The sequence below is a fragment of the Pelophylax lessonae genome (assembly GCF_965119305.1).
Source record: "Pelophylax lessonae genome assembly, chromosome: 1".
NCBI classification, from domain to species: domain Eukaryota; kingdom Metazoa; phylum Chordata; class Amphibia; order Anura; family Ranidae; genus Pelophylax; species Pelophylax lessonae.
Genome location: NC_138768.1, coordinates 697566219 through 697578867, shown reverse-complemented (window position 1 = coordinate 697578867; position 12649 = coordinate 697566219).

The following is a 12649-nucleotide window of genomic DNA, read 5'->3' as shown; positions in this document are numbered from 1 at the left end:
TTTAGCTGAGCTCAGATCAACACTTGATAGTTCATTTTCTAGTCCAAGGCCAGGGCTAAGGCTTTTTTTATGTTTAGTATGCTCAATGTGCAACATTTACATGTTAAGGCTGGGTTCACACTTGTGCAATGACAGACATCACATGTGACTTGCACTGCATTGCTGTGCAGATCACATGGGATGTCTGTGCAATGTGATTTTAGCCATACAAACTGTATGACTGAAATTGCATCACAATCACACCAAAATGGTGCAGGACTCTTTTTTGGTCCGCACTGGAATCAAATAGCATGGGTGTTCACATCTATGAGATCCGTTTCCTGCACCATTTCACAGTTCGCAATGCGATCTTCAAACTGATCTGGGGGTGTCATTACCTTTACATTTACACCCTCAGCGGTTTGCAGATCTCAGTGTGAACCAGTGTGCGAATCAGGTGTGATGAGGGAACTGGCACTGAATCGCAGGGTTTTCCACATTGCAACAGTGTGAACCGGGACTAAAGGTGATTATTTTTTCTTGGAGCTGCCGTTTTTTCCCAGCACACGGCTACATAATTTCATGGAAGTGTCTGAGCTTGTGGCTTCATCTTACAAGGTAGTCTTTTAATTTTTACAAGTAATAAGGTGGTGTTTAGGCCTAAGATTGCTCAAGAAGAGTGGTTTGCATTTCCATCCATGTTTGGGTTTTCTCCACTAAGGCAAAGACAGCTTTAAAAGAAATATATATATATATTTTTATAAATATATTTGAATAAATGTAAATATGAACATACTGTTCAAAAAAAAAAAAATATTACTTCCTTGTGTAGAATGTATGCCTCTCACTCTAGGCCTGTCTGTCCATTTTAATAAAGAGGATTTCTGAAATTTGATGGTGGCTAAGGCAAAAGTGGGAAACATATTTGGTTCTTTGGTGTACACAGCTTTACATACTTTCATAAATATGAGGTAAAGTGCTGCAAACATAGGTAGTTTGAAAAACTGAGAAGGACTTGAAAAAGGAGGCCATGCCCTCTGAAATGCATCCCCATACCTAATCAGCAGCTAGCCCTCCTAACCAGGTGGCTTGAGAGATGGCTTGCTGGGCCACTGGGGAAATGCTCTGTGAGCGGGACCTGCCTGCGGGACATGTCAGTGTGCAACGTGGCGGAAGTCTGGTCTCCCATCCACCCATCTGGAGCTTATACCCAAGAGACATCCAGTACACAGAGGTGTGGACTTTTGGGTTACTGTAAGTGACATGCCTAACCTCACCTATGCTTGTGAGTGCATTGATTTTAGCAATTTCTTTTTATTTAATAAAAAGGTTTTGCACCAGAGCCTGTGTGCTCTTCTTTTTTTGCTTATGTTTACAGTATTTAGTGCCCGCTGACCTAGGGAGCTGCAAGATGGTGCAATGGAAATAACATTAACCCTTTCAAGGAATGAGCGAATGTACTGATCATTGTGCATAAATGAAGCAAAGGCAGTTTGCCTATGTCTGCCTTATGTCAATCTACATGCTGGTGGAGGGCAGGGAATGGCATTCCATGCAAAATAAAGGTGCTGACTTGACTTATTAAAGTAATAGTAGCTGCTACTGTTATGTAGCATAGGCCAAAAAAAGTGTGTATTAGCAATCCCATTTAAACAATGAGTACTTCAGGAGGAGAAATAAAATGCCACCTTAGGAGTCTAAACAAATGACAAATAATGTGTGTCCTTAAGGAGCTGTAAAAAGGGACATTATCAGGCTCAAAAATATGGCTTTTGGTGCCCTTGAAAAGTCTGCATTAGGTTTCCAAAGATGGCTGATAAGCACCTTTGAGGAAAAGAAAAATGGGAAGAAAAAGGGTGTATTAGATGCACATACAAGAAAATGGGTGCTCTGTGCCTCGGGTGAGTATGCAGTATTGCATGAGAACAAGGTGGAGTTTAGTCTTAGAACTGTACTTTTTTATGGTATGACAAGGTTTTCATTGCTGTGTCTGCCTGTGCTTGCTTTAACAGTAAAGAAAAAAAGATAACCTGTGCAAAATAATTATATGAGGCAGCCACAAAAATAACATACACAAGCAACAATCTGCAACAATTATTTTTTTTACTACAGACTGCCTCTCTAATTTTCTGTGCCATCAAAGAAAGATTTGAGGAAGTAAATGGTTGTTAATTTCCCCCACTTCTTCAGCTGTTTCCTGACTTTCCAACCTAAAAGAAGGGCAGATTTTTTTGTTGCTACACTCTTCCTAAGTACCAATATCACAATCCTCTTGCTCAGTGCCATCATATTAATCCTCCTTCTTTTATGGTGGGATTAGTAGACAAGAAGGAGGCATATGGTGTGTTAAGAGTCCTCCAAACAAAAATGTCTGTTATGTGCTCTTGGGAAGGAGGAGGATGAAAAAAAGGCAAGATTAGATGTCCAAACAATGGCTGATATGCCCTCTTATTGCAGACAAATGGTGCATTAGCATAACTCTAAAAGAAAATGGTTTCTATGTTGCCATCAGGAGGAGACAAAGGAGGAAAATGGTGCATTATTATCCCATTAAAATAATGTGGATGCTATCTGCACTGGAAGAAGAGAAGTATGTGCCTTTTGCTTATGTCTTTTCTCTTTGAGAATTTTGTTTCCCATTGAGCCCGGTGGTAGAGTCATGTACTTCCTCATGTATGTGGTACCCAAATGACTGGTACCTAAGTCTATAGTTTGAATACTTTAGGAAGAAATGGGGATATGGTAATAGGATGGGGTTTGGGGAATATGAGGTTGTGGTTTTGAAATATTTTTGTGCACTATATTTTGATATTTTATTAAACAATTAAGAGTGTTCTACCAGTGCCATCTTAAGAGCATTAAAGGGCCCCGGGCAATGAAGTGCACTGGGGCCCTGCCTACACAATCACCCACGAAAATAAAAATGCAAATAATTTGATAAGGCTATATTTATTGGTACAGCAGTGTGAGGATAATAACAGCTTCCAAGTTTGGCGGCTGGGTCCGGTAAACACACACACACGGACAGGAGTCAGACTCGACTGTTCTGTGTGTGCCTGTTCCCGTAGAAGTGGACAGGCATTCCTGCAGTTGTGTGTTCCCCCTCTACAGGCCAAGTGGCCTGACAGCGGCACAGGGCCGACAGGTGCTTGTAACCTGCTAAGTTCGGTGGTGGGATGCACATGAGAATCGGGACTAATGCTTGGCTGGGTCGCTGGGCAGATGGGGCCCCCTGGGCAAGTGCCCAGCATGCCCATTCGGTAAGATGGCCCTGTGTTCTACTGCAATAAAAAAAGAAACTCCCAAATGATACCATTAAACATTTCTGCCACTGGCCAATTTCTACAGATCTGAAGACTGTAGCTTTGTGTTTTTATTAAGTATGCGTATGTAAAGTTTTACATCTGTTGTGGCTGCAACATCCTTGTTTATTTTAGGTCTATTACTGCTGGATAAAGAATTCAGTGTAGCAGCTCAAACTACTAAATTTATAAATAGTGTTGAGCGAACACGGACTGTATTATTCGTGTTCGTACCGAATAATTGGATTTTTTGTACCCGAACACGGACACGGACACTTTACTGTATGTTCGGGTAAAAATCCGTGTTCGGTCGTTTTATTTCCAGGTTTTGCATGCTTTGGCGCTCTTTTCATGGCGGGCTTTCAACAGCCAATCAACAATCGTTTAACTGGTGTGCCTTAAGCCATCCCAGCCATGCCTGCAAATGTCTCAGTAGCTGTGATTGGCCGTCTGAAGCATGTGACCAAGTCTTTATAAGTTCGAGGCAGCCGCAGCGGCGTCATTATGCTGCTTAGATTCAGGGACAGAGCACACATCAACGTGCTGGCTGCTGATTAGGGAAAGATAGGCAGGAAAAAAACATTTGTGTCCGGATAGAATTGAGGGACAGGTCGGAGTGTTTAGGCAGGGCGAGTTGTAGGCATTTTAGGGATAGAGTCTGCTGAATTATAGGGTCAGTGTCTTCTACAAACTACAATCGATATTGCTGTGTGGGGGGTGGGGTCTGCACTCAATCCTGATCTACGATCTCTTCTCAATCCTGTTAGGGACAGAGTCTGCTGAATTTTAGGGAAACTGTGTTCTACAAACTACAATCGATATTGCTGTGTGGTGTGGGATTGGAGATAGGCAGGTGTCAGTGATCCACATCCATTTTTCTGTGTGTGAGCTGCAGTGAACACAATCTTTTTGGGCTGCAGTGAACACAATCTTTTTGGGCTGCAGTGAACACAATCTTTTTGGGCTGCAGTGAACACAATCTTTTTGGGCTGCAGTGAACACAATCTTTTTGGGGTGCAGTGAACAAAATCTTTTTGGGGTGCAGTGAACACAATCCTTTTTGGTGTGCAGTGAACACAATCTTTGTGGGGTGCAGTTAACAAAATCCTTTGTGGGGTGCAGTGAACACAATCTTTTTGGGGTGCAGTGAACAAAATCCTTTTTGGGGTGCAGTGAACAACATCCTTTTTGGGGTGCAGTGAACACAATCTTTTTGGGGTGCAGTGAACAAAATCCTTTGTGGGGTGCAGTGAACACAATCTTTTTGGGGTGCAGTGAACACAATCTTTTTGGGGTGGAGTGAACAACATCCTTTTTGGGGTGCAGTGAACAAAATCCTTTTTGGGGTGCAGTGAACACAATCTTTTTGGGGTGCAGTGAACACAATCTTTGTGGGGTGCAGTGAACACAATCTTTTTGGGGTGGAGTGAACAACATCCTTTTTGGGGTGCAGTGAACAACATCCTTTTTGGGGTGCAGTGAACACAATCTTTTTGGGGTGCAGTGAACACAATCTTTGTGGGGTACAGTGAACAGAATCTTTGTGGGGTGCAGTGAACACAATCTTTGGGGGGTACAGTGAACACAATCTTTGTGAGGTGCAGTGAACACAATCTTTGTGGGGTGCAGTGAACACAATCATTGTGGGGTGCAGTGAACTCAATCTTTGTGGGGTACAGTGAACACAATCTCATACTTCTGAAGGTTTGAGGGTGCTGCCTGTTCCATACTCCCCCTACTCCTCATCTAGCCTTTTAGGGGTACAAACAATAGTAATTGGGGCCTAGTGTGGTTGTGTACGTGTGATATACATACACTTTTTTGGGATCATATTTTCTATTCCGCTATTTAATCAAAAACCTTTGGGGATCAGTTAAATTGGGGGATAGTCTGTGTTGGTACGTGTGAGAGAGATCCACCTTTCCAAGTTGTTGGGGTTCATCTCATACTTCTGAAGGTTTGAGGGTGCTGCCTGTTCCATACTCCCCCTACTCCTAGCCTTTTAGGGGTACAAACAATAGTAATTGGGGCCTAGTGTGGTTGTGTACGTGTGATATACATACACTTTTTTTGGATCATATTTTCTATTCCGCTATTTAATCAAAAACCTTTGGGGATCAGTTAAATTGGGGGATAGTCTGTGTTGGTACGTGTGAGAGAGATCCACCTTTCCAAGTTGTTGGGGTTCATCTCATACTTCTGAAGGTTTGAGGGTGCTGCCTGTTCCATACTCCCCCTACTCCTCATCTAGCCTTTTAGGGGTACAAACAATAGTAATTGGGGCCCAGTGTGGTTGTGTACGTGTGATATACATACACTTTTTTGGGATCATATTTTCTATTCCGCTATTTAATCAAAAACCTTTGGGGATCAGTTAAATTGGGGGATAGTCTGTGTCGGTACGTGTGAGAGAGATCCACCTTTCCAAGTTGTTGGGGTTCATCTCATACTTCTGAAGGTTTGAGGGTGCTGCCTGTTCCATACCCCCCCTACTCCTCATCTAGCCTTTTAGGGGTACAAAAAATAGTAATTGGGGCCTAGTGTGGTTGTGTACGTGTGATATACATACACTTTTTTTGGATCATATTTTCTATTCCGCTATTTAATCAAAAACCTTTGGGGATCAGTTAAATTGGGGGATAGTCTGTGTCGGTACGTGTGAGAGAGATCCACCTTTCCAAGTTGTTGGGGTTCATCTCATACTTCTGAAGGTTTGAGGGTGCTGCCTGTTCCATACCCCCCCTACTCCTCATCTAGCCTTTTAGGGGTACAAACAATAGTAATTGGGGCCTAGTGTGGTTGTGTACGTGCGAGATACATACACTTTTTTTGATCATATTTCCTATTCCGCTATTCAATAAAAACCTTTGAGGATCAATTGAATTGCGGGATAGTCTGTGTCGGTACGTGTGAGAGAGATCCACCTTTCCAAGTTGTTGGGGTTCATCTCATACTTCTGAAGGTTTGAGGGTGCTGCCTGTTCCATACTCCCCCTACTCCTCATCTAGCCTTTTAGGGGTACAAACAATAGTAATTGGGGCCCAGTGTGGTTGTGTACGTGTGATATACATACACTTTTTTTGGATCATATTTTCTATTCCGCTATTTAATTTAACTGGGCCTCCATGCGAGACCTGTGTGCCTTGTTGCGCTGTTTTGAGTACTCCACCAACATGGCCAGTGGCAATGACGCCGTTCTCAGCTTAACTATCCCACTTCTATGCCTCCTTGAAAAAACAATTCGGGCGATGATGGAAGAGGATGTGGCACAGGATGAGGAGGAGGAGGAGGATGAAGAGGTAACATTTCCAAGGCTTTCAGGGCAGTCATTCGCAAGGGGCTCCGAGGGTGGGTTCCTGCACACGCAAACGCCAGGGACGCAATTGTCCAGCAGGGGCACAGTTCTGGAGGATGAGGAGGATGAGGAGGAGGAGGAGCTGGAGGAGGAGATGGAACCATGTTCACAGCAGGGTGGCACCCAGGCCAGCTCATGGCCATCACTGGTGCGTGGCTGGGGGGATACAGAGGACACGGACGATACACCTCCCACAGAGGACAGCCTTTCGTTGCCTCTGGGCAGCCTGGCACACATGAGCGATTACATGCTGCAGTGTCTCCACAACGACCGCCGAGTTGCCCACATTCTAACTTGTGCTGATTACTGGGTGGCCACGCTGCTGGATCCCCGTTACAAGGACAACGTACCGTCCTTAATTCACTCACTGGAGCGCGATCGCAAGATGCGCGAGTACAAGCGCACGCTGGTAGACGCCATGCTGCTGGCATTCCCATCTGACAGCGGGGCCACAGTGGAAGCACAAGGCAGAGGAGGAGGAGGAGGAGGTCGCCAACGCAACCAGGGCACCGCCAGCACCTCAGAAGGCAGGGTTAGCATGGCCGAAATGTGGAAAAGCTTTGTCAGCACGCCACAACAAACAGCAGCACCAGCAGCTCAGATGGAACGTCTTAGCAGGAGGCAGCATTTTACCAACATGGTGGAGCAGTATGTGTGCACACGCCTACATGTAGTGAATGACGGGTCTGCCCCCTTCAACTTCTGGGTCTCCAAATTGGGCACATGGCTTGAGCTTGCCCTTTACGCCTTGGAGGTGCTGGCGTGCCCTGCAGCCAGTGTATTATCTGAACGGGTATTTAGCACGGCTGGGGGCGTTATAACAGACAAGCGCAGCCGCCTGTCCAGAGACAATGTGGACAAGCTCACGTTCATTAAAATGAACCAGGCATGGATCCCACGGGACTTTTCCGTACCTTATGCAGAATAGCAATGGATACCGACCTTACCCACCCATTGTTCCATTTTTGCTCTTTCTCACTCTTTTGGGGTGTACCCTCATTTAAAATTTTTGAAAAGAAGCAGTGTTGGCTACCTCGTCCTCCTCCTCAGGGCCAGATTAATGTAGGGGCTATTGGAGCTGCAGCTCCAGGCCCCTACCTTTTATATAGGCCCCGGGTTGGCCATATTCACTGTTACCGCTCTTCTGTCACTTGTAAACACAGAAGTCTGGCTTCTATGCTCGCTTCCCCAGGCAGCACCCTCAGAACCTCCCCACACAGCGTGAAGGCCGGACAAGGAGGGACAGTTGGCGATGCATGGATGTGTTTATGGGCTTCAGAGACAGCATCCCATGTTGAATTAGGCATGCATGGCTGCACCCTTCCTCCTCTGGGTGCATGGCAAGGCACGGCCCTTAAGGCCCTTCAAAATCCTCAGCACCAAGCCCATGATGCTGTTAATCCGGCCCTGGTCCTCCTCCACCGCCGCTTCCACCTACACCGCCCATAGGTGTGCGCAGCCTATTGCATTAAGGTGTGCACCCCAAAGTTGAAATACACATGCATGTGTTTGCCAGCAGGGAGAGTAATGTATCGGGGCCATGTACCTGTAGGCAAGGAGAAATAGAGCAGAGCAGGTCCCAGGGAGATCTTTCCCATCTCCTCACTGGCAATGCTATGTGCCCTAGGTGATTAGGGTGTGCCCAGGCACACCCAGCACACCCTGTGCGCACGCCTATGTCACCGCCACATCCACCACCACCTCAACCTCCCTCCTACTCCATATGGGCCTCGTCCTTCAGAGATGAAGAAGAACATTGTTTTATTTTTCTGTTTTTTTTTTGTTGTTTTAAGTTATTTCCCTATCCACATTTGTTTGCAGAGCACTTGCCATGCTCTTAATTACGTTTTGCTGCCATTTGCAGCACTCTAGCCCTTTCCTTTGGTGTTTTAGAGCCATTTTAGTGCCTTAAAGTTCGGGTCCCCATTGACTTCAATGGGGTTCGGTGTCCGGGAAAAGTTCGGTAAAAGTCCGGGACACGGACCCGGACTTTTTTTTAAAGTTCGGCCGAACCCGTCGAACACGGACATCTAGGTGTTCGCTCAACCCTATTTATAAATACAAATTAATTACAGCTATACAATGCATGATGCCATAATTTAGTCTTGCTGACACTTTCTGTGAATAGTGTACTCTTCCACACCACATGCACCTTTAATGAATCTATCAAGCATGTAATTTTAAAGGAGTGTGTGTTTTTCCCATATCAACCATGGAGTTGTATTAAGAGTAGGACCCTCTCCCTGTTGTGCAGTATTTTTTTTTTTTTGCATTGGTTCATGTCCCCTGTGGCTGTGTCCAGCAACCCATACCCTGCACATTTTGACAACTACTTTTATATTAGCGAAAATGTGAACTTAAAACCCGCGCTAAAAAAATAATAATAATAATATGATATGTAAAATAGTGCTACCTCAAGCTGCTGCTCACTTAGGTAAAAACCAAGATAGAATGAAACATTGTAAAAACAGCGATATCAGGAAAGTGATAAATAGATACAATCCTTCAATAAAAATGAACAATATAAAGTGCACTTGGTGATAGAAATATATCAATAAAAATTATATATAAAAATATATAAAGTGCAATAATCTAAAATACTTTAGTACTAAAGTGGATTAGTGCAAAATAAAGTGCAGTCCAAAATTATGAGTCCAATGAAATATTTGAAAAAGGTGCTGAACAAAAAGTGCTTGAAGTGCTCCACACAGGGAAAAGTGCTCTAAACGGCCCCTTTTGGGGATCCACTCACCAGATGCTAAGGAATAATCAAGCCTCAAGAAGCAGTGACTCTCCAAAGCAGCCCTTGGGATGGATGAATCAGTATCCCACCAGACGAGCCTCCAGCCTTTGCTAATTTGCAAATCGTTATGCTTTTAAGGAGTAACAGATTTTGGGTTATACCTACCAGACATACAGAAGGAAAACAGCATGAATAGGCACCTTACTGCCTGTCAAGCTGGAACCCTATACCAGCAAGTGAAAAGTTTGCAGCATGTTTCTAATGACCGTGAAATTTATATAAAGCATAAACTTTTTGCAATAGGGATTTGGATTTGTGAACAACAGTTCATACTGAGTAATCTTAGCATTGCTGCTTATGTCCCCACTGGAGATTTTCACATTTTACCTAATAATTTGGTCACAAAATTGAAAAAAGCGGCAAAGGAAATCTCCTCAATGAAAACTCAAGGTGCAGCAAAAACCTTTTAGAGATTTTTACTCTTTCCTCACTATTTCTATGTTTAAAAAAAATGTTTTATCTGGAGTAACACTTTTTAAACCATACATTTTATTGGGAAATATTATCGAAGTGGTACAAACGTGTCAAGGACAACAAGAGTCTGATCACAAACAGAATCAGAAAACCAATTATGTCCAGTAGGTAGAAAGTTGTACATAAAAAAATAATTGCCCTGGGGACCCCTTAGTGCAGCCTTTACCTGCCACCCCATGTGGGATCAGTCTGTGAGCAGGCCTGTGCTGGGTACAGCATTACAAGCAAAATAAATCAGTAACCAACAGTGGCGTCTCCAGCTTTCATATTTTGGGGGGGCACATGGGGGGACAGGGACCAAAGTAGGGGGGCCGACAATAAAATGCAATATATATATATATATTTTTTTTTTTCTTTCAAGAATAGAATGCACTCCAGAGGTCTTGTTACAAATTCACATTTGTTTTGTTCATGCAATATACAATACACTTGAGCGTCAATGTTTCAATCTGACTAGGGACTTTTATCAAGATGCTAAAAAGTCCCTAGGCATACTTCCAAGAAGGAAGCTGGAGAGTCTCTTTAACATGACCTATAGACAAAAATTTGCATTATGAAGGGCCATCAAACTCATAAACATAAAATATTCCGAACACTTTGTCACAATTCCTGACAATGGGCATCAAAAAGGCCAAAGCATGAAATATTCGTGACAATGGGCATTGGTGCAAGAAACCATAGGGGGCCACCCTGACCACCCCCACCCATCGGTCCCGGGGGCCTTCCCTGTGTGCGTGGTGCACTTTCCACTGATCCAGGGGCCCTTTATTACCAGGGGCTCTTTCACATGTTCTGCAGTGGGCCTCTTTCCTGACATCTTAGGCCCCCCCATGGTGGTGGAAAGCAAGAGATATGTCACCAGCAACCAGGCCCTGGTGTTCCACCACTGTAGGGGTTCCCAATTTCCTCTTGCTGTCCTGCGCCTGTTATTTACAGGGCCAGTCAAGTGTCTGTCTTCATGGCAGCGCATTAGAATCCAGTGCTGGTTACATTATGGGGCTAATGGGCAAATGTGCGGGAGGGCTGGCACTACTGGTTGTAGACAGCTGAGCTCTCTGCCAGTCCCTAGCAGCGATGACACTGCATAGCCTTCTCTGTTGACATGCCATTTGGATGCAATCTGGGCGATTCTCCCAATTGGATCGAATATGTGGACATAAACACAGTATTTAATAGAATCAAAAGTACAATCACATATATATCAGCCATATACTCAGCAACTGTGTGGGCTCCATTCCAGTAAGGTGGGGGCTCTAATCAATAAAACCACTATCATATTTATTTTTAGATCTGATCGGGAGCATATGGGGAGGAGGTTACATTATGAGGCTGATGGGTACATACGGGGAGGAGGTTACATTATGGGGCTGATGGGTACATACAGGGAGGAGGTTACATTATGGGGCTGATTGGTACATATGGGGGGGGGGCATGGCCCCCTCTGCCCCCCCCCTAGTGACGCCACTGGTAACCAAATTCAGAAGAAGCAGAAAACAACCTTTTTTGAATGATTGTTAGCCCTATCCCAGAGGCAAAAAATATGAATTAACCCAGAATATACATAGATGGTATAATATCCCTGTCTTCATACAGTAAGTTGTCACATCACCTGTTTGTCAAGGCCTGAGCGTGATTCATTGTGGAATTTTTAACCTCTGTTCCTTATAGGCAAACAGCTTTTCAAATTTACATTGAGTGTTTAGTCTGGATATCACAGAAGACAGATTAGTAGCTGCCATTGCCTTCCAATACTTAGTAATTGTAATTCGGGCTACATGCAATTTATGAGCAACTATATCTCTATAATGTGGAGCGTATAGCTCCAGTTCAATACTCAGAAGAGCTAGGGCAGGTGTGAGAGTGGTTAGAATAACCGTTATGAGGAAAGAAAGGCCAAAATTGACTTCTGAAAACTTTGAAGGGATTTACAGTACATCCCCATAAAATGTAGTATAAATTACTAAGTTGTTGGCAGTTCCTCCAGCACAATAGAAAAGTCGATGTATGAAATCTGTATGAGTCATATACCATCTGTGAAGGATTTGTTGAGAATTGTCCCAATGATCAACACATGCTGAATATTTACCTTTAAAGCAGATGGCTTTGGGCCATTGTGCTTATGAGAAGGAGTGTGATAAATCCACTTGCCATTTCTGCATCAAGGCTAATTTCTTATCAAGGGGAAATGATTGCAGCATTTATAAAAGAAAGAGATGCCTTCAGGCAATGTAGCGTGCTGTTTAGTTAAAACGTTCAAAATCAATTGGGGGAAATCTACTGTGTATTTAGGATTTGATAAATGAAAATGTTTGATTTGGTGAAGTCTATATGCATCAAATATTGTCCTCTAAGAAATTGGTTGAAAAAATCAATACCCTGATCAGCCCCTTTCTGTTTGTGCAGAGAATAAGTTCATAGGGCACTTTGAGCCGATGGACCTTATTTGTTTTGGTTACCAATCTAAGTAATGCTGATCATGCTGTTAGAGAGGCATTAAGGTCAGATAGTCTGGTACTAGTGGTTTAAGAGAAAGAGATGAGGAAATCACAGGGGCTGGGAGGTCATCCCTTTTAGTGACTTCAAGCTCAATAATGGCCCATAGTTTTTCCTCCAATGGGGAGAACAAAAAGTGAAGTTGATCTAATGAAATAGCTTATTAATAGGGAAGTACATTAGTCAGGCCCATTCCTCCCTGCTGTCTAGATACATATGGGAATGTAAGAGATACTCAAGGAT